This window comes from Myxine glutinosa, chromosome 5, assembly GCF_964187855.1.
Source record: "Myxine glutinosa chromosome 5, kmMyxGlut1.1, whole genome shotgun sequence".
NCBI classification, from domain to species: domain Eukaryota; kingdom Metazoa; phylum Chordata; class Myxini; order Myxiniformes; family Myxinidae; genus Myxine; species Myxine glutinosa.
The window spans coordinates 26,603,511-26,625,440 of NC_136265.1; the positions used below are offsets into that span (position 1 = coordinate 26,603,511).

Consider the following 21,930-nt stretch of genomic DNA (forward strand, 5'->3'; position numbering starts at 1 on the left):
ATTAACCACAAACAAAAAAACAAACAAAAAAACAAATAAACATATGTCACCCACAGGGTGAACCGTATCTTGCCAAGTGACCTTGACCTTTGACCTTGACCTTCATAATTTTGTGTGCTAAAGGGTATCTCTAAAAGACTCTGATATGCGAACTTACAAGAGTTTCCAAAGGGAACTGTGCTCTACAGAGTGACCTAAACAATGCGAACTAAAGCAATACAATATACATGAAAAGTGCAGTTTTTTCGTCATAACGCCGTCAAATGACGTCACATTGTCAAACTAGTTATATGTTTGGAAAGCACTCAACAAGGGCTTCAATTTGAGGTACTACTCGATATGGTAACTGAAACTTGAAAATTTTACCTTTTGGTCAAAATTGAATGACCTTCAAAATGACCTTGAAGGTCAAGGCCGATCGACACCAAAAACTAATCAGCTGAGCGCCATACCACACCCTATATACCCACCAAGTTTGGAGATCATAAGATCAAAGTTACTCAAAAAATAAGGGTTTCGTTGACCTCCATGATTGACCCAATTGAATGACCTTCAAAATGACCTTGAAGGTCAAGGCCGATCGACACCAAAAACTAATCAGCTGAGCGCCATACCACACCCTATATACCCACCAAGTTTGGAGATCATAAGATCAAAGTTACTCAAAAAATAAGGGTTTCGTTGACCTCCATGATTGACCGCAAAGTGACCTTGACCTTTGACCTTGACCTTCAAAATTTTGTGTGCTGAAGGGTATCTCTATAGGACTCTGATATGCGAAGTTACAGGAGTTTCCAATAATAACTGTGGTAAATATGGTAACTGAAACTTGAAAATTTTACCTTTTGGTCAAAATTGAATGACCTTCAAAATGACCTTGAAGGTCAAGGCCGATCGACACCAAAAACTAATCAGCTGAGCGCCATACCACACCCTATATACCCACCAAGTTTGGAGATCATAAGATCAAAGTTACTCAAAAAATAAGGGTTTCGTTGACCTCCATGATTGACCCAATTGAATGACCTTCAAAATGACCTTGAAGGTCAAGGCCGATCGCCACCAAAAACTAATCAGCTGAGCGCCGGACCATATACTAGATTCCCATGAAGTTTGGAGACGATCCGATCAAAGTTACTCAAAAAATAAGGGTTTCGTTGACCTCCATGATTGACCGCAAAGTGACCTTGACCTTTGACCTTGACCTTCAGAATTTTGTGTGCTGAAGGGTATCTCTATAGGACTCTGATATGCGAAGTTACAGGAGTTTCCAATAATAACTGTGGTCTACAGAGTGATCTAAACGTGAAAAAAAAAAGATTAACCACAAACAAAAAAACAAACAAACAAACAAACATACAAGCTGACTGATACATCTAGCAAAAACTTCGTTTTGGCAAGATAAAAACAAACATACAAGCTGACTAATACATCTTGCAAAAACTTCGTTTTGGCAAGATAATAAACATATGTCACCCACAGGGTGAACCGTATCTTGCCAAGTGACCTTGACCTTTGACCTTGACCTTCATAATTTTGTGTGCTAAAGGGTATCTCTAAAAGACTCTGATATGCGAACTTACAAGAGTTTCCAAAGGGAACTGTGCTCTACAGAGTGACCTAAACAATGCGAACTAAAGCAATACAATATACATGAAAAGTGCAGTTTTTTCGTCATAACGCCGTCAAATGACGTCACATTGTCAAACTAGTTATATGTTTGGAAAGCACTCAACAAGGGCTTCAATTTGAGGTACTACTCGATATGGTAACTGAAACTTGAAAATTTTACCTTTTGGTCAAAATTGAATGACCTTCAAAATGACCTTGAAGGTCAAGGCCGATCGACACCAAAAACTAATCAACTGAGCGCCATACCACACCCTATATACCCACCAAGTTTGGAGATCATAAGATCAAAGTTACTCAAAAAATAAGGGTTTCGTAATTTGACCTTGGGGTCAATAATTTTCGACCTCCAGCGCTAACCATGAAGGTCAAGGCCGATTGCCACCAAAAACTAATCAGCTGAGCGCCGGACCATATACTAGATTCCCATGAAGTTTGGAGACGATCCGATCAAAGTTACTCAAAAAATAAGGGTTTCGTCGACCTCCATGATTGACCGCAAAGTGACCTTGACCTTTGACCTTGACCTTCAAAATTTTGTGTGCTGAAGGGTATCTCTATAGGACTCTGATATGCGAAGTTACAGGAGTTTCCAATAATAACTGTGGTCTACAGAGTGATCTAAACGTGAAAAAAAAATGATTAACCACAAACAAAAAAACAAACAAACAAACAGACAAACAGACAAACATACAAGCTGACTAATACATCTTGCAAAAACTTCGTTTTGGCAAGATAACAAACATACAAGCTGACTGATACATCTTGCAAAAACTTCGTTTTGGCAAGATAACAAACAAACAAACATACAAGCTGACTGATACATCTTGCAAAAACTTCGTTTTGGCAAGATAAAAAAACAGCAGAACTAGCTGACAGGTCAGGAGCTGTATTCTATGGCACTTCAAATGAAGGGCTTCTGCACCATATCCTGACCGGTCAATCTAGGAGTGCCTCATTTCTGGTCTTGCACCGTCTGCTCTTTCTGTGATCTGCCCCCCTCTCCCCCCCCCCCCCACCCCCAGGTATCTGCAGGGCACACACGGTCCGCTTATAACCTCCATTCATTCGTTTATCGTTTTTTCCGCCTATGGAACCAACTTCCACATTCTCTTCAATCTCAATCTTCCCTCCAGGTTTTCAAGACAACTGTTCACCACCATCGCAGATCACCCCCATCCAAAACCGTGATCCTTCCTACCCTCATTAACCATTACCAAGCCCACTTCTTTCCAACTTTCCAGTCGCAGGTCTACAAGAGCTTCCTGTTGTTGACGTGACAATTTTTGAAATGGGCACCCATTGGTCGGACAGCTGCCTGACCACACCTACATGCGTCACTCGACTCCACCCACCGTACCACCAAGACAAAATGATATGGCCGCCATCTTGGTTTTCTGGTGGGCCTAACAAATTAGGCCTGCAGCCCTCTGTTGATTATACACTTCTCAGGTTTGTTGCGTCAGATTTCCTTTGGCTTTGTTTGGGTCGAGTGCTATTCACTATGAGGTACACAGAAAAATCTAATCATCTATCTATAATTCCAGTAATCCCTGTGTGTGTGTCTGTGTGTATGTCTGTGTGTTTGTTTGTCTGTGACCGCTGTTTCTCGACAACCACGGGTCCGATATACTTGAAACTTGCCAGGTATATTGCTGGGGACCTGAGGATGTGCCTTTTCAAGGTTTCATATTAATCGGAGAAGTAGTTACCGAGCTATTAGTAAAAGTAACGCAAGCCGTTCGCTTTGGCTTTGCGAATGCACCAAACCATTTCATGTAAATAGAGGGGGGGGGGGGGGGGGTTCTACCGTACTCGCAAGCCGTTCGCTTTGGCTTTGCGAATGGACCAAACCATTTCATGTAAATAGAGGGGGGGGGGTTCTGTGGTCGTTACTGCCACGTGGTTTCAAAGTTTTTTTTTGTTGTTGTTGTTTGCACGCATGCTTTTTTGCACCCAAGTACGGGCACGCCCTAGTATGTCAAATAATAGTAAGGTTTCATCAGGTATGTTAGAACGCACGGATAATCAAGCTTTACATGACACAAATTACTGAAAGAAATAGCGTCACGTAATTTTTGATCGGTTGGCTATTGGGGTTAAACATTCCGTGACCATGTGACGATTCAGCTCGTTCTGATATAACAGTGGGGAGGGTGACATGGATAGGAGGTGTCGAGTTAATTTTTCAATAGCACATTAAATGGTTGTTTCCCAATGGTCCTGTTACTGGATTTTGTTGCAGGTTGCGATGTCAGCGCGGTCATTCTTGTTCCTTCCTGAGAGTTTATGGCTGTATCCATCTTGTCCTCTCCTGCCCCCCATTCTTCCTCACCTCCCTTATTGTCCCCGTTGCACAGCGGAGCGAAAGGGGGACTATGGTTTTCCCCTCCGTCCGTGTGTCCGTCCGTCCATGCGTGCGTGCGTGCGTGTGTATTTGCGTGTGGGCGTGCGTGCGTGCGTGCGGGCGTGCGTAAGCGAAGGACCGCATTCGAATTTGGTGTGTGGGTGCAACCCACGTCAAAATCCAAGATGGCCGCCGCCATGTATGTCTCATGCCATGTATGTCTGAACCTTGTGAGATGAATATCTTGAAAAATATGCAAAGTACCAACTTCTAATCTGGTGTGTGGGTGTATCTCGGCATAAGGAAGAACGCTATTGAAAATTGGGTCGCCACGTCAAAATCCAAGATGGCCGCCGCCATGTTTGTCTGAACCTTGTGAGCGGAATATCTTGAAAAATAAGCGAAGTACCAACTTCTAATTTGGTGTGTGGGTGTATCTAGGCATAAGGAAGAACGCTATTGAAAATTGGGTCGCCACGTCAAAATCCAAGATGGCCGCCTCCATGTATGTCTGAACCTTGTGAGCGAAATATCATATCATAGCATGTTTTCTGCGTCTTCCACTTTGTCAACTCGCATCACTTCACCGACGGGGGACCTAGGCGTAACGCTTGTTTGTCCAAATCTCCCTCTATCCTGTCCCTCAACCCTGCTGTTGGTACCTGTTGCTCCTCTCTTTCTACTGTTCCTTCTGTTCTGTACATCCTGATCCATTATATGTTCTCTCTCCTCCATGATCCTCAACTTTGTAGACCCCCCCAAAAAAGCCCATGATGTGATATGGGGACCTTTCTTGGTCACGTACTTCCAAATATTGTGTAGATTCCTTCGTGATGTTTTCTTCGGAATATTTTAGATTTACATGATGCAACTCAGGAGGGGAACTTTTCAGATGTCGTACATGTGGGATGTTCGAACACAACCAGCGCAATGGATCTTGACTTCAGTTGGGCATCAGCGTTCTTTCTCATGAATGGTGCGTTATTTTTAGCCCTCCGCCGACAAAGCCGCCGGAGGCATAATGTTTTTGAGTTGTCTGTCCGTCCATCCGGGCTAAACCTCGTTTTTCTCAGCAACCATATGTCCGATTGAGACGAAACTTTCAGGGTAGGAGTGACACCCATGCAGAATGTGTTTATGATAATTGTGACTTCATATGTCACGTGGTATGGCAGCCATCTTGGATTAAAGGCAAATAATTAAAAAATTCTTTCTCGGAAACCGCTGAATGGAAAAGTTTGAAACTTGGCACATTGTCAAGTACTCCCAATGGTGAACAAAAGCATGATAATGATGACGTCTAGGGGAAGTGGTATACCAGCCAAAAATGCTTTAATCGAATTCCTTATCCTAAAAATCTGAAATTCCATGCACATGATCTATGACCCATTTGTATCTAAACATTAAATATATGATATCATAGGTCACATGGTTTGGCAGCCATATTGGATTGAAGAAAAATATTAATTAATTATATCTCTGAAACCGCTCAACCTATCGATGCAAAATTTTACAAATATCATCGAACAGCATTGTTGCATATAGTTTGAAAATGAGGATTTCATAGGTCACGCGGTTTGGCAGCCATCTTGGATAGAAAAACGAATCTTATCCGATCAACACGAAACTTCACAAACGTGATCCCCTACCCATACACAATTACATATGCAGAGTGATGGCATCTACCCGTTGTGGGACTATGCGGAGGCATATTGGCGACAGTCGCATTGTTCTAGTTTTTAATGATGTGTGCGGACCTTTTAGTGTCAAGTTGCCATGAGTGTGCGTGCTATAAAACATGTAAATTTGTTCTTATTATATTATGCACATTTGATAACGTTTCAGGTAGCAAAGCCAGAAGATTCTGACCAGTCTTGTTTCGATTCAGGTTTGCGACTGTGCCCGCCGCATGCCGTGTGCTCTGGGTTCCGTGTAATGAAGCCGTGGAAATGGCGCTCGGCTCGCTGCCCAGGCCACGCCGATCTCTGAAAAGGCCGGTCTTTCATAGCGGAAAAGCTTGGCCGCCCCTAGCAGGCCCGGCTCGCCTCGGGCACGTCTACACCCCTCTGCGGGGGCTGGACATGCGGACACAGAGGGAGAGGCTAAGGTTGCCTTGCGTGGCTCGGAAAGAAAGGAGACGATTGAGGATTTGGAATGGTGGTGGGTGGGTGGAGGAGGGGCGGGTGGTTGGGTGGAAGTGTGTAGGTGTGTGACGGGCTTGGGGGTTGGGGGGGGGGAGGGAGGAATGGAGTATATGGGCAGAACGGAGTGTCGGTATTGGAAAGGGTGGTTGGCAAGGTTTTAGGTGGTGAGGGATTTTTGAGTTGCGTGTTTATGGTCCAAAGTTGAAAAACACCCTTCTATGATCAAATGTTTACATCCCAGTGACCTCCTTGTGACGTCACTGCTGAATTGGCACGCCAATTCTTACCATGTCTTTCCATTCGTCATGTCAGAAAAAAGTTCATTCCTTACCTTTGTAATGAGATGAAGAGAAGGTGATGGAAAAAAAATTAACGTTTAAGATGCGAGTCTGTATAAAGCATGGAGAGTTGACAACATATCAATAGGAAAAGACTATCGTATCGATACGATGATCTCGTTTGGAGGAATTATTAGTGAAAATTTTAATAACATGAGAACAAATGAGAAACAAATTGACGTTTTTATCAACAAAAATGGTCTCCTAAGCTATTCCTCTTTATTGGACTCTACACTGTAGATGAATACCTTTGTTGCGTGAAGGAATATCTTTGTTGCGTGGATGAATACCTTTGTTGCGTGAAGGAATATCTTTGTTGTGTGGAGGAATATCTTTGTTGCGTGGAGGAATATCTTTGTTGCGTGGATGAATACCTTTGTTGCGTGGAGGAATATCTTTGTTGCGTGGATGAATACTTTTGTTGCGTGGATGAATACTTTTGTTGCGTGGAGGAATATCTTTGTTGCGTGGATGAATACCTTTGTTGTGTGGAGGAATACCTTTGTTGTGTGGAGGAATACCTTTGTTGCGTGGATGAATACCTTTGTTGCGTGGATGAATACCTTTGTTGCGTGAAGGAATATCTTTGTTGCGTGAAGGAATATCTTTGTTGCGTGGAGGAATATCTTTGTTGTGTGGAGGAATATCTTTGTTGTGTGGAGGAATATCTTTGTTGCGTGGATGAATACCTTTGTTGCGTGAAGGAATATCTTTGTTGTGTGGAGGAATATCTTTGTTGCGTGGATGAATACCTTTGTTGCGTGGAGGAATATCTTTGTTGCGTGGATGAATACTTTTGTTGCGTGGATGAATACTTTTGTTGCGTGGAGGAATATCTTTGTTGTGTGGAGGCATATCTTTGTTGCGTGGATGAATACCTTTGTTGCGTGGAGGAATATCTTTGTTGTGTGGATGAATACTTTTGTTGCGTGGAGGAATATCTTTGTTGTGTGGAGGAATATCTTTGTTGCGTGGATGAATACTTTTGTTGTGTGGAGGAATATCTTTGTTGTGTGGAGGAATACCTTTGTTGTGTGGATGAATACCTTTGTTGCATGGAGGAATATCTTTGTTGTGTGGAGGAATATCTTTGTTGCATGGATGAATACCTTTGTTGCATGGAGGAATATCTTTGTTGTGTGGAGGAATATCTTTGTTGCGTGGATGAATACCTTTGTTGCGTGGAGGAATATATTTGTTGCGTAGATGAATACCTTTGTTGTGTGGATGAATACCTTTGTTGTGTGGAGGAATATCTTTGTTGTGTGGATGAATACCTTTGTTACGTGGATGAATATCTTTGTTGCGTGGATGAATACCTTTGTTACATGGATGAATACCTTTGTTACATGGATGATTACCTTTGTTACGTGGATGAATATCTTTGTTGTGTGGATGAATACCTTTGTTACATGGATGAATACCTTTGTTGTGTGGATGGGTATCTTTGTTGTGTGGATGGATATCTTTATTGCTTGGATGTCTTTGTTGCGTGGATGGATATCTTTGTTGTGTGGATGAATACCTTTGTTGTGTGGATGAATACCTTTGTTGCATGGATGAATACCTTTGTTGTGTGGATGAATACCTTTGTTGTGTGGATGAATACCTTTGTTGTGTGGATGGGTATCTTTGTTGTGTGGATGGATTGTTTTTGTTGTGTGGATGGATATCTTCATTGCGTGGATGGATATCTTTGTTGTGTGGATGGATATCTTTGTTGTGTGGATGGATATCTTTGTTGTGTGGATGGATATCTTTGTTGTGTGGATGGATATCTTTGTTGTGTGGATGGATATCTTTGTTGTGTGGATGAATACCTTTGTTGCGTGGATGAATACCTTTGTTGCATGAATGGATATCTTTTTTGCATGGATGAATACGTTTGTTGTGTGGATGGGTATCTTTGTTGTGTGGATGGATTTTTTTGTTGTGTGGATGGATATCTTCATTGCGTGGATGGATATCTTTGTTGTGTGGATGGATATCTTTGTTGCGTGGATGAATACCTTTGTTGCGTGGATGAATACCTTTGTTGCGTGGATGAATATCTTTGTTGCATGGATGAATACCTTTGTTGCATGGATGAATATCTTTGTTGTGTGGATGGGTATCTTTGTTGTGTGGATGGATTTTTTTGCTTTGTGGATGGATATTTTTGTTGTGTGGATGGATATCTTCATTGCGTGGATGGATATCTTCATTGCGTGGATGGATATCTTTGTTGCATGGATGGATATCTTTGTTGCGTGGATGGATATCTTTGTTGCATGGATGAATAAGTTTATTGCGTAGATGGATATCTTTGTTGTGTGCATGGATATTTTTGCTGTGTGGAGGGATATCTTTGTTGTGTGCATGGATACCTTTGTTGTATGGATGGGTATCTTTGTTACATTGATGGTTATCTTTGTTGCTGGGATGGGTATCTTTGTTGCCTGGATGGTTGTCTTTGTTGTGTGCATGAATATCTTGTGTGACTATCGTATGTCTTTGTTGTAAGTATGTACCTGGCTTACGATTCTTTATAAAATTATGCAATTCTGCATATTATACATGGCACACCTTTGATTGGTTGGCAGGTGAGCTACATCATTGTGTGTTTTGGGTGCATTGTGAAAAACGTGGTTGTGTTCACTCTAATTATATTTTTAAGGAATTAGTCCCTATTATTTAAGTGTTAATTGATCTATTCATTGCTTTTTCTTTTATCCCTCAGGACTTGCATCCAGTCTATTTATCTATCACAAGTTGTTTTATGGTCTTTGTGTCCACTCTGTGTCCACCCCTGTACCATCTGCTCCTTTGGGTAGAACTTCCAACTCTCCTGTTTCCCTCCCACGTTCTCGACTTGTAAATCACATTAGTTTTTATTTCTTCCTCTTTGACCTCTTTGCTTTAATTGTCTGCCATCATCACTCCAGTTGTCCCCCTCCATTAATTCATTTATTTCTCATTATTTAATATGTATTTGTTTAAATCTTGTTTTTTGTTTGTTTTAGTGATCATAATGCTCATGGGGTGGGGCTTGCATATAAATCACATGCAAGCTTGTCCAAACCAAAGATGTCCACATGAAAAAGATATCCAGCTCATGATCTTGCAACCCCCAACTCATCTTCTTCTTTAGTATGCAGCACAAGGCTGAGGGGTAGCGTCATTGGCTGAGGGCTCGGCTCTGCCACAGACCCCCTACTCATGATGTTGTAGCATCATTTTGTTATAATCGGTTCTATATACATTATATAACAATAGGAGTTGATGTTTATTCCATTGTGCAACCAATAACCATTTTAGTTGTATAATTATATGCATGATTATCTTTCATTGTGTGACATTTATGACGTTGATTACTGCAATATATTGTGCATTTTCTAGTCATCTATATTATAAAACAGGAGTGTCTGTCTGTCTGTCCGTCCCCAAACTACTCCTTCAGTTTTGGGGCTAAACCTGCCAAACCTTCTGTGGAACGTTTTTGGGTCCCGGTGGATGTTGTAAGGTAGGTAGGAGCTTTCATTGGTTCCTCAATAAAAATATGATTTTTTAATTGACTCGATACGGGTCTGCTCCAAAATCTGGAAATGAACAGATGACGACCATGGGCTGGTTCGATGATATCTCAATACAATCGTGATTTAACACAGTATTTTGCTATAATATTAATGTATGATTGGAATGATGCTGTTTGGAATGAAAATAGAGTTATTGAGTTTTAATATGAATGAGGAAATGACTTGAGGGTTTCCACTTTCTAACCGTGACATTAGCGGATTCATCATATGCAGATTCGTCATGTGCAGATTCACCATTGGCTGGGGATAGAACCATTCAGAATGGTACCTTGTTTGTGCAAGTCCTTCACGAACCTGCTGTCCATGCCCGACGTTCAACTGAAGGTGGCACAGGAATGTGGAATTTATTGGTTCATTGTTTAGCATTCACTGTTTCCGCATTGTTTGTTTGCCTTCGCCGTCCCCACCCATGCATCGCACGGATACCTCACTAGTTCCATATATTCATAATGGGCGGCCATTTTTTCCCTGCGCCATCCATATATACAGGGTGGTTATAAAGAAGTCTTTATCTATTTCAGAGAAATAATGGGTAAATATATAATATATATATATATATATGTCAATTATTATTTAAAAAAAAAAAAAAAAATCGCCCACAACAAAGTCTTTCAGGCCACTCGAGGTGGGGGACACACAAAGGAAAGTATTAGATAGAAAAGATAAATCTATTGACATTCTTCTTGAATTGAGGTACGTTGGGATAGAGGGGAAAGCAGGATTTTTATTTATTATTATTATTATTTTGTTTTTGTATACCAATTCGAGGCTCGCATGAGAGCCAACACATAAACTTATAATAAAGGGAGCTGGAGACAAGATGGGGAGAGAGAGGGAAGCACAGCAACAATAGAGAATACGGACATTGGGAGATCTGTGGAAAGCAGAGAGCTGGGGTGGGGTACACTGGACAAACAAGATGGACACTACAAGGATTTTCAGGAAAGAAAACGGAATTTGAAGGAGGTGGATTTGGGGTTTATTAACGGGGGTAAAAAGGTCAAGGTTTTGGATGGGGAAAATAAGAGATGGTGGTGAACAGCTGTTTTGAAGACCTGGGGGGAGGAGTGGGCTTGAAGAGAGTGAGGGAGTTTGTTCCAGAGGCGGGAAAAAAGACGAACGAAAGAGTGAAGGTGAGCAGAGAGTCTTTCAGGTAAACTGTTCCAGAGTGATGGGTGTGGGAAAAAAAACAAACTGGAAGAATACCTCATAGTCTTACTCCTTGGGACAAATACAGTGTATGGATGGGAGGAAACTGCCAAACGTGTAGAGTGACTGAAAGTATGCTCAGGTGGAACAACCTGTGATAGACCCTCAGAGCACATTCCGTGGTAATATATGTTGAAAAGGCTCAAGGAAGCAACAGAGTGGCGGAGTGAGAGAGGTTCCAGGGATGATGCCAACACCTGTCCCACCAGAATGGCAGCACGTCGCTGGATCGTGTCAAGAAGAGATAGGTGACAGGCCGGAGCACCAGCCCAAATATGGCAATGATACTCCATGACAGGACGTATAGTGGCCTTGGATAGATGGAGCATAGCAGCTTAGGAAAGGTATCACCTAGCACGAAATAAGCAGCCAAGGAGCTGGGAGGCTCCTTTAGCTATACCAGTGATGTACTTTGCCTAGTACTTTGCTTATGTATGAGATGTACTGTACTGATGTATGTCTATGTATATGTATTTATTTATTTATTTATTTATATATATATATATATATATATATATATATATATATATATATATATATATATATATATATATATATATATATACTGTATATACAGTCGGACCCCACTATTCGCAGGGGATACGTTCCTGGGAAATGCCGCAGATTGCGGAACCGCGAATGGCGGGGCATTGTTTCAATGGAAAAGGGGAGATAGGTTCCCGAGTCGCGAAAATCCGCGAATAGAGAGGAACAAACCACGAATGACAAGGCAAAATCTGCGAATGGTTAGGCAAATCCCGATAATGTCGACAATAATCCACGAAGGTCGATGAAAGTCCTGTAAATGACGAGACAAAACCCACGAATGTGTGCACATGATTACAGTTTCATAAAAAATGCTTATACATTTTTAAAAAACGACAACACCAGGTACCATTTCCAATTTATTGAAGGAATAAGCTTACGGTTTATTAAAAGTCCTTAACCAGCCTAACCATACCGCACCGTGAAACGAAAAAAAACCCACACCATCATGTTTGCGGCTCGTAAAATATGTTTTTCTTGCATACGTCCAACTGCTTTATGCATCCGTGGCTGGTAAAATATGGGTTTTATAAATGTGTCAAGCCAGAGGCTCGTGAAAATATTTTTTTGCACCCCCGAAAAACCGCGAATTTACGGAACACGGCCCCGAATAGGAAAAAAACCCCCTCGATTTCATGGAACATGGCCGTGAGACTTCCAAACATTCCCCATTTACTTCCAATCATGCCGTATCCTGTGTCCCGAGTGTATCAGCTCTTCCATTTTTGATGTTAATTTCTCCCGTTTTGATTCAAATGATGTTGCCCATGGCTGCTCCTGTGCCCCATTTTCATTCTTTATTTCTTCCTTTGATTGATTCGTTTGTTCTCTAAGGGTTTTCGTTTCTTTCTTTTCAGCTTATATTTCTTTATTTCGGGCATCCATTCGTTCATTACTTCCCCTCATTATCCTTCTCATTTCTTCAATTTGGTTTTCCAATCGTTCACTATTGTTATTCATTTCTTCTATTAACTCTCCCTTCAAGCCATCAATTTTATTCAATATTTGCAACAAGACCTGGTCAGGCATCGCAGCCGTTCCCGGCATCACAGGCCCCAACATTACAGGGGAGAGGGTTCGAACGCTTGGGACAGGGGAAATTCCAATCCTATCCTCTAATCCCTCTATCTCTGGCTCGCTTCCATCGTCTTCGGGATCAGATACCGAGTGTCCGTCGAGTTTGAATGCCACTCCTGACACCAGTTGTCATGTGACTACCCTGTAGTGAACTCCGCAGGGCAACACGGATGACCAAACGAGCTTTAACTCCAAGGCGTTCATCCAATGATGACGGTATTCTTTACACGCGAGGGAAGGAGGATGACGAACTTAACTGGATGGCTTCCACCCGACGTCTTTGCACCTGGATAAATTAACTCAAACGACACAGGATTAAAATGTACAAAAATACCGGCTTTATTAAAGAAAATGCTGGTCACAAAGAATGCACGATAAAATAAATTCATAACTGTAGCGCCTCCACACAGACTCAAATACAAACGATGGGAAAAATAAGTGCGAAAATAAATGTGTTAATTTGTGGGCACTTGGCTCTGAGCTGCTCTTGAATCTCGTCAGGAATCATCCCGGTTCACGCGTCCTTGCACGTGAAAATTCGCTCGTTGGCGCGAAGTCTGTGCACGGGAACGACCTTGGTGCGCAGCTCGCTCTTCCAGCCATGCTTGTCCTCACTATCTCGTTCACCAACACAAAGACCCACGTCTCCCAGAGCAAGAGCACCATGAACTCCAACCACTTGCCATGAACTCCCGAAGCAGAGCGAGATATCAAATCGTGACCGTTCTCCGCCAAAGCCAGAAGATCAGAGCCAGCCATGAGAAGACGAAGAAGAGAAGAGGCCAAGAGAATGAAGGAAAGCCAAGAGACTTTGGTGAAGCCAAGATAAAGCCAAGAAGAAAATAAGGGAAAGCCAAGAAGAAAATAAGGGAAAGTCAAGAAGCCCAACTATAAAATGCCGACTGCCCACGATCAAATCCAGAAGCAGAGAGCTTTTTGGCGACCGTTCACCAACAAAGCCAGGACTCAAGAGAGTGAGGAAAGGCCAGGAGAAGACAAGAGAGCAAATGTCAGGCAGATCATTCCTTTATACTTGGGGCTCTGACGTTATCCGTGCCTGTTCCACCAATCTGATAATCTCATCTTAGCAGCCTTTGCGCCAATCAATCCCGGACTGCTCTTCGGGGCGTGGCCCCACTGCTCTTTGGGGTGCGGCCCCACGGCCTGCCTGATTGATGTGTGCTCACCAGGTCGGTGTTATCAGCGGTAGTGCTCAATGTCCTGCTTCCGGTTGGTTTTTATTTAGGGTTATTAATGCGCGATTTCCTGGCTAGGTGTGTGTGCTGCTGGTGTCATAAGGAACAGAGGAAAAAAATAACAGAGGCCATTACATACAGGGGATTTGCCATTAATCCCTAACTAATTAACATAACCCCACCCCTCGTGATGGGAACGAAGATACGGTCTTCCACGGCATACGGTCTGACTTATGTACATCAAGATGGCTACACGACATTCGGAGCACACTACCTATGCAATTCTACCTGGACTAACGTAATCACTGCCTACCCCCTACAAACGTAACAATATATTAACTCTGCAATAGAAACCCATCCACAAGCCTCAATGGTGGGTGAGAATCGGCTTCACAATTGAAGTTCTAAAATAAGTGAACGTCTTCATGTTGTCACAAATTAATATCGTGGCCATCTTTGTTTTGTCAGCAATCACGAAGTAAAACCTGACCAAGCACCAAAATGTTTTATTCAGAGTTTAAAATCCTGGAAAAGACTGAAGCATCAGCGCAGTATCTGGGATTTGCACCTGGAATCCCAGTATTGCGTGAAGTTGTGCTCAGATGGGAAGAATAAACAGGTTCGGTCTCATAAAGAGGAAACGGACAAGCAACCATAATGCAAGAGAGCCTAATGGTCTCCTGTGTTGAAGTTTGTTGAAAGGGAACTCGTATCCATGTTCACGAATCAACTCTCCATGATGATTTGTACACAATTCCATTTTAGGATCTTCTTGGCAAGAAATGTTCAACTCGAAACGAGGATGTCCGGATAACGAGGCGGTAAGTAGGGCCTCTCTATCATGCGGATCGGATCGTGCGGACGAGCAAATTGACGGTTCCCTGCAGACACGTAAACAGCGGAAACGTACATGCAACGGGAACCAAGCAACAGGAACATGCGATTCACAGGACATCTTTTCATGCCGATGGACCACAATTCGCGGGGGCAGAGACGACGAGTGAGAATGAGCGACGAAGACAGAAAATGGTCTGTGCTCGGTCGTGTCTCACAGTGTCCCCCGAAAAACGGGCGCGCATTCCCCAGCTGCGTACCCTCGATGACCAAACGAATTGCCGAAGCAGACTGACCCTTCGCCATTTGATGTCATCGAGCCATTAACTCGAACAATGTCGACCTTTCACATGAGTCGGGGGCCGCGCACAACGAGGGCCTTTCTCTCGGAGTCGCGGAGTGTCCGGCCTGCTTTTGGGGAACGAGCTTTTTTCGGGCGCGGGACTCTGGGATTCCTGGCGAGCAGCCGCCGGGAGAGAGAAATGTTCCTGCTACGGGTAGCCCGAGGGTCGACCGGACAATTAGATGCTTCATCTCGAAAGGCAGAGTAATTTCTCATCACCCGCCTCATCCCCACCTCCTCGCCTTCCCGCGTGATCACATCTTCCTTTTGAGACTTTCCAACCGTGACTGATATTTATCTTGATTGATAGTTTGATCCAGCGACGTTTTTTTTTTCCCGCCACTTTCTTCTTTCAACTCTTTCCACGTGAATCGGCACTTTTTCCTTTTTTTGGCACGTGCCAACTTTTGTGACCCTTGTATTTTTGTGCCTGCTGATTGGAGGACATGCGAAACATGCCCAGTGACGTTTTTCAATTTATCGCTTTAAAAATGGTTTGGAAATACCAGATGTAAAACAAACTCGACTTGCAACAAGTAAAAATTATTTGGTCCCAAAAAGGGGGAAAAAAACTAGGCCTATAGGATTAGGGATGATAGCATGACGGGAAGTTTCAGTTTCAAAGTGGCCATTTCTATATGTATCAATACCTGCACAAGTAGCAGCTAGCACTTTGTGAGTCAGGCAAAGCCATCCTACCCTGTGACTCGAGAAAAGGACCGCCATCCGTGGAGTGGACTGAGTTGCGCTCCATTGTCACGGACTCGAGCGTACAACTTTTCGACTGATAGACACCTTTGGTAGAGTTACTGAGACCAATGGAAACATTCAATGGAGTTGGATATTTGTCTTGAATGGAATTTAACTATTTAAAATGAATTATTTATTTATTTTAATGGTAGCCAGAATATTATTTTTATTATTACTTTTAATTTATTTTATTTATTATATATATATATATATACAGTATATATATATTGTTTATTAATTAATTTTTCTTTTTAAATATCTATATTTTTGTTTATTTATTTAATTTCAAAATATTATTTTTCTTTTTAATTTATTTTATTTATTTTTTATTATATATATTTTTTTTGTTTATTAATTATTTTTTTATTTAAATATCTATATTTTTGTTTATTTATTTAATTTCAAAATATTATTTTTATTATTTTTTATTTATTTTATTTATTATTTATTATATATATATATATATATTTGTTTATTAATTATTTTTTTATTTAAATATCTATATTTTTGTTGATTTATTTAATTTCATAATATTTTTTTTATTATTTTTTATTTATTTAATTTATTATTTATTACATATATATATATTTTGTATATTTAATTTTTATATTTAAATTTCTATTTTTGTTTATTTATTTATTTTCAAAATATTATTTTTTCTTTATTTTATTTATTATTATTTATTTATGTTTATTAATTTATTTTTAAATTTATATTGTTTTATTATTTATATAGTTTTGTTTATATATATATATATATTTTTTTCAGAATATATGTTTTTGTTCTATTATTATTATTATTATTAATATTGTTTTAATGGTAATATTGCACATTTCATAGTACAGTATATTTAAATTACTCCCCTCATTTTCTCCACCTCCTACCCCTCGGGTAAGTACCCCTCGCTTTGATGCTGACACATTTGAAATGGAACATGCCAGAAACATCCTTCTGAGGACACAAGAACAAGTGTTTTTTTTGTGTTGTTCTCATCTTTATCTCCGGAGTGAGTCACGATATCTGTGAACTTTATATATTTACATTTGAAGGAACTCTAACGCAGGATGAGACCATTCGGTCCATCAGGCCTGCACAATGGCAGCCAACCTATGGTTGTTTGGCCGTGCTCTGTCCTTTTTAAATGTCGAGTGTCAAGCAAGGAAACAACACGCTCCATTTTAGTCTTCGGTATGACTTGGCCGGAGTTCGAACCAAAGATCTTCCAGACTTGGAGCGGACACTCGACCAAATACGCCACCACCTCCACCGAGTCTACTCGATGAGATCTTGGCAATGTGGTGTCTGGTATCGGATGTATGTAGGCCCAAAATGCAGGATCACTGCTCCCCTCCACTCTCTTTTCCCAATCTGTGGAACCAACTTCCCCAGTCTGTTCCCATTCTTCCCTCCAGGGCTTCAAGACAACTGTTCACCACCACCTCAGGTTATCCCCCATTCGTACTCATGATCTCTTCTACCCCAAATGAACCCATTTTCCAGGTTATTAGTCCCCTACCTGTTTCATCAGAGGGGACTATAGTTTTGCTCTCCGTCTGTCTATCCTGTCCACCCGTCTGTCCCACCTGTGGGTTTCCAGACTTTTTTCCCCATCCCCTTTAACATATTCAACTGAAACTTGGTACATGGCTTTATTATGGTAAGATACAGAACAAGTTTGAGTTTCAGGGCGTTTCGTCAATCTTTCACAGAGTTGTGCCCTTTTTGGACTTAGAACATATCATATCGGTAGGGGACGTGTATTGCAAAGCAATTGCCCCCCCCCCCCTCTTGTTGTGGATTTTTTTCCACTTCTCCTTCACTTCTCCCTGCACTTCTACCTGCACCACACTTCTCCCTGCTCTCAAATGTTGTGGTTGTGTGCTTCCCCTTCTCTCCCCATCTTGTCTTCCGCTCCCTCTTTTTGTATATTTTGTTTGTCTGGTTGATTTGTTTGTGAAATAAATGTTAGCTCTTTCACGAGCCTCGATTCAGTATACAAAAAACAAACAAACAAAAAAACCTCTTCTCCTTTGTTATTTGTCACTTGATTTGTTCCTTTTCTGTTTCATCCCCATTTCCCCTTCGTTCCCCTTCCCTTGACCTCACTCTCACTCTATGTTCCCACTTTTCATTTTGTTCCCTTCCATTCTGCTCTAGCTCTTCCACCAGCCTCCATCATGTAGGCCATGATCCTCACCCAGAGTGGTCCCTGCACCCCCAGAGGAAACCCAGCCAACAGCCTGAATGATTTTGGAACACTGGCGGAGGGAGACAAGGTATGAGATCCGTGCTGATATTTATCAAGGTATGATGTCGTCACGTGGATAATGTCGCTCTTCTTCTTCTTCGATTTATACTATTTATTTAAACTCTTTTTTTCCTCGTTTTGGTAATTTTTGGTAATTTTGGTAATTTGGTAATATTTTTTTGGTAATATTTTTACCAATTTTTTTTTATTTTTTAATAATTTTTATAATAATTTTTTAAATATTTTTAAATTTACTATTTTTTACGTCATTTTTGGTAATATTTTGGTAATATTTTTGGTAATTGTTTTTGCATCCTGGGATGTTCCCGGTGGATAATTTATTTTTCTTTCTCTGTTTGTATGTTTTCCATTCCAGGTGAACTCGAGAGATTAAGGTAAAGTTGAGCTGTTCCGACTTGACTATAAACCGTTGGGTCGGTGTTTCTCAGGGGGAGACATTGCATCGCCAGTGCTTCAGGTGGGACGTTAAGCCGGGCGTCCCCTCTACGAGCATTACCTGGTGGATGTCGAAGATCGAACATTTCCTTTGGCCAAGAAGAGGGGAATCAACTGGTTCATGAAATACTTTGGCCGAAAACATTCCACATTCGACGGCCTACCTCACGAGAAGGTAGGCAGGAATAGGTGCGACAGTTAAAAAGAGCTATAGCAAATCCAAGCCAAACTCCAAATTCCTACCTTGACGAGCGGGGACAGAGAGTGATGCACCTGGTGGGCCAAATTCCTACTTGGTGGTGGTGGTTCGTTTGCAGCTTGTGGCTGCATCATTTTCTGGGGGCGCGATGTACTGCTGATGCTATACCCTGTATTACCAGTCAGGTGGTACTATTACCAGTCAGGTGGTACTCATTTTGCGGACCTCGGAAGGACGAGACGTTGAGTGAACCGACCTGGTGTTAATTCAATGGGAGGACAAGGGCTTGAACTCAATACACGAAGATCTCAAGTCAGCCACCTTAATCCTTAAAGCAACACGAGGCTTGAATTCCTCATTAAATATGGCTGATGAAGGCCTAGTGATGTAAACATCACATGATCCATTCAAATTCACAGAGCTGCCATATTTGTAACCGATTGTTTATTTAATTACAGCACAATTTGTTGCCCCTTTCCCCATCGCTCCACATACACCATATTCCCCTATCCTTACTCGTATCTCATACCAACTACTCCCAAACTTCCTTTACCTGTCACACTCGATTTTTCCTTCCCCTTCCTCTTCTAACTTCTTCTCTCCCCCTCCCCCCACATCTCCCTCCCCCCAAATCTCTCTTCCCCCTCATCTCTCTCCCCCCCCCACCCCTCACTTCTCCTCCTCTCTTCCCCTCCTCTCTCCCACTTCCCACCCCTCTCTCTCCCCCTTCCCACCTCTCTCTCTCCCCCTCCTCTCTCTCTCCCTCCCCACCCCTTTCTCTCCCCCTCCTCTCTCTCCCTCCCCACCCCTTTCTCTCCCCCTCCTCTCTCTCCCTCCCCACCCCTCTCTCCCCCTCTCTCTCCTCCTCCTTCCGTCACGAAGCGACTCTGCGTTGCCTGGCAACGCCGGGTACCTTTGCTCTTTGTTCAATAAACGATTCGATTTTCGAGGAACAGATTTATTGATTTAAAATGGATTGTACATGAGTTCGGAACTATTTTACTTTCTAGGAAAATTTATAACATTTCTTCGACTATTTATTGGGAGAATCCTGTTCCGAAAACTTTTGGAACGCGCCATGTCTCTCGCCGTGTATTTTCAGTGACGTATTCCACGTGACAGTGACGTAGTAGTTGTTTTCATTTATGGACATAATGTTTTTGTATTGAGATGACAACGATTACCTCCTGAAAGAGAATAAAACGATCTCCGTTTGGTAACTACATTCTCCCCCAAAACTCTGTCGACTGCGTTTTCCACGCTCAGGTAAAGGCGTACCTGTACTGGACTGTGACATGTTCCCCAACGTACGTCCAGGTGAGGTGTACGTACCGATTTATGAGACACAGAGACGCGAACCTCCCGCTGCGGAATTATAAACACGATGTGCGTCACGTGGATAATGTCGCTCTTCTTCTTCTTCGATTTATACTATTTATTTAAACTCTTTTTTTCCTCGTTTCGAAACCTCCTCCCTCCGGGAGCTATTTCCACCGCAGCAATGAAACGGAGCTTTGTCCCGACGCTTTGTCCCGATACAAGCTGAACTCCCCTTCCCCCAGCCCCTCCCACTCCCCTTCCCCCAGCCCCTCCCACTCCCCTTTGAGGGGAGGGACTAGGAACAGCCTCGACCTCGCTCAATTTTGAGGGACTCGCCATGCTAAACGGTGTAACCGGCATCTTCCTCGACGGCTCTAACGAGGCACCTCCATATCGTTGTCATGGGAACTTTCAATAATGTGACGTCATAGCACTGGGCGTGGCCTCGTCACAAGGACGAACAAATCAGCGACACGGATTGTATAATGACGTCATATTAACGCATTCATACGAGTATGTGGTCACCAGAACGGAAGTTGGGAGTGAGAGCCGGGTTAATTAAAGTGATTAATGAGCAAGCTTTGACAATGTCGATGACGTCATATTTTAATCTTACGTCACTGTCGATGACGTCCCGAGAATGAGATCCAGGTGGGAAATACAATGGGGGATTTTTTTTTTTGGGTTCTCGATTTGAGTTTTAATGGTTCAGTATGAGAATCGAGTCCTGAAGTACTAAGGATTTGTATATTTTTTCTCTTTCCTAAATCAAGTCCATGCCTGGTTCACAATGCGCCTTTCACGATGCCCCGACTCCACCACCACTCACCACTCACCCCAAACCCCTCCTTCCTCTTCACTGAGCCGTCGCGTGCACAGGTAACGTTGCTTTAAGTACAAGGGCCATCTATTTCCAACATACGCGGAAATATGTATTATGTATGTTTACTTTGATTTATTGGACCCTTATTGGACATTGGACCCTTATTGTATGTTTTATTTGTTGGTTTGACTTTTTGTGTGATTAATGTTAGCTCTTTCACGAGCCTCGACGTTGTATACAAAAATAGTGGAATTTTCGACTCCACCGTGACACACACACACACACACACACACACACACACACACACACACACACACACACACACACACACACACACACACACACACACACACACACACACACACACACACACTCATTTCCGTCTCTTCCTTTTGTCAATTTAAATTTCCTAAATTTCGCGTCCTCACCCGGTGTGTATGTAACAAATAGATGTCCTCCAATGCAGATCAGGTCAGCGGTCTTGCTTCCCTCTTCATTTGTATGCATTCTCATTGGGGTTATATTAACACGAATCCTTCAAGATCGGACTTGTCACACGTGATTTCATCTCCCATCTCATGGGCCCCCCAAGGTGGATATAGATCAGGAGCGGTCTTGCGGCCTTTCATGCCCCCCCCCCACCCCCCAAGGTGGATATAGATCAGGAGTGGCCTTGCGGCATCTCATGGGCCCCCCATGGCGGACATATATCAGGAGCGGTCTTGCGGCATCGCATGGGCCCCTATGGAGGATATAGATAAGGGGGAGCGGATATAGATCAGGAGCTGTCTTATGGCATCTCATGGATCATCCATGGCAGATATAGATCAGGAGCTGTCTTATGGCATCTCATGGATCATCCATGGCAGATATAGATCAGGAACAGTCTTATGGCA

At 42.3% G+C, this 21,930-nt stretch overlaps 1 long non-coding RNA gene across 1 annotated transcript; it reads left to right on the forward strand.

The window, feature by feature from the left end:
- Positions 1-6,120: 6,120 nt before the first annotated feature.
- Positions 6,121-18,266, forward strand: LOC137428740 (uncharacterized). The gene is made up of 3 exons (XR_010984724.2): positions 6,121-6,136; positions 9,898-9,960; positions 18,146-18,266. It is a non-coding gene; the product is annotated as an uncharacterized LOC137428740 (long non-coding RNA).
- The last annotated feature ends 3,664 nt before the right edge of the window (positions 18,267-21,930 follow it).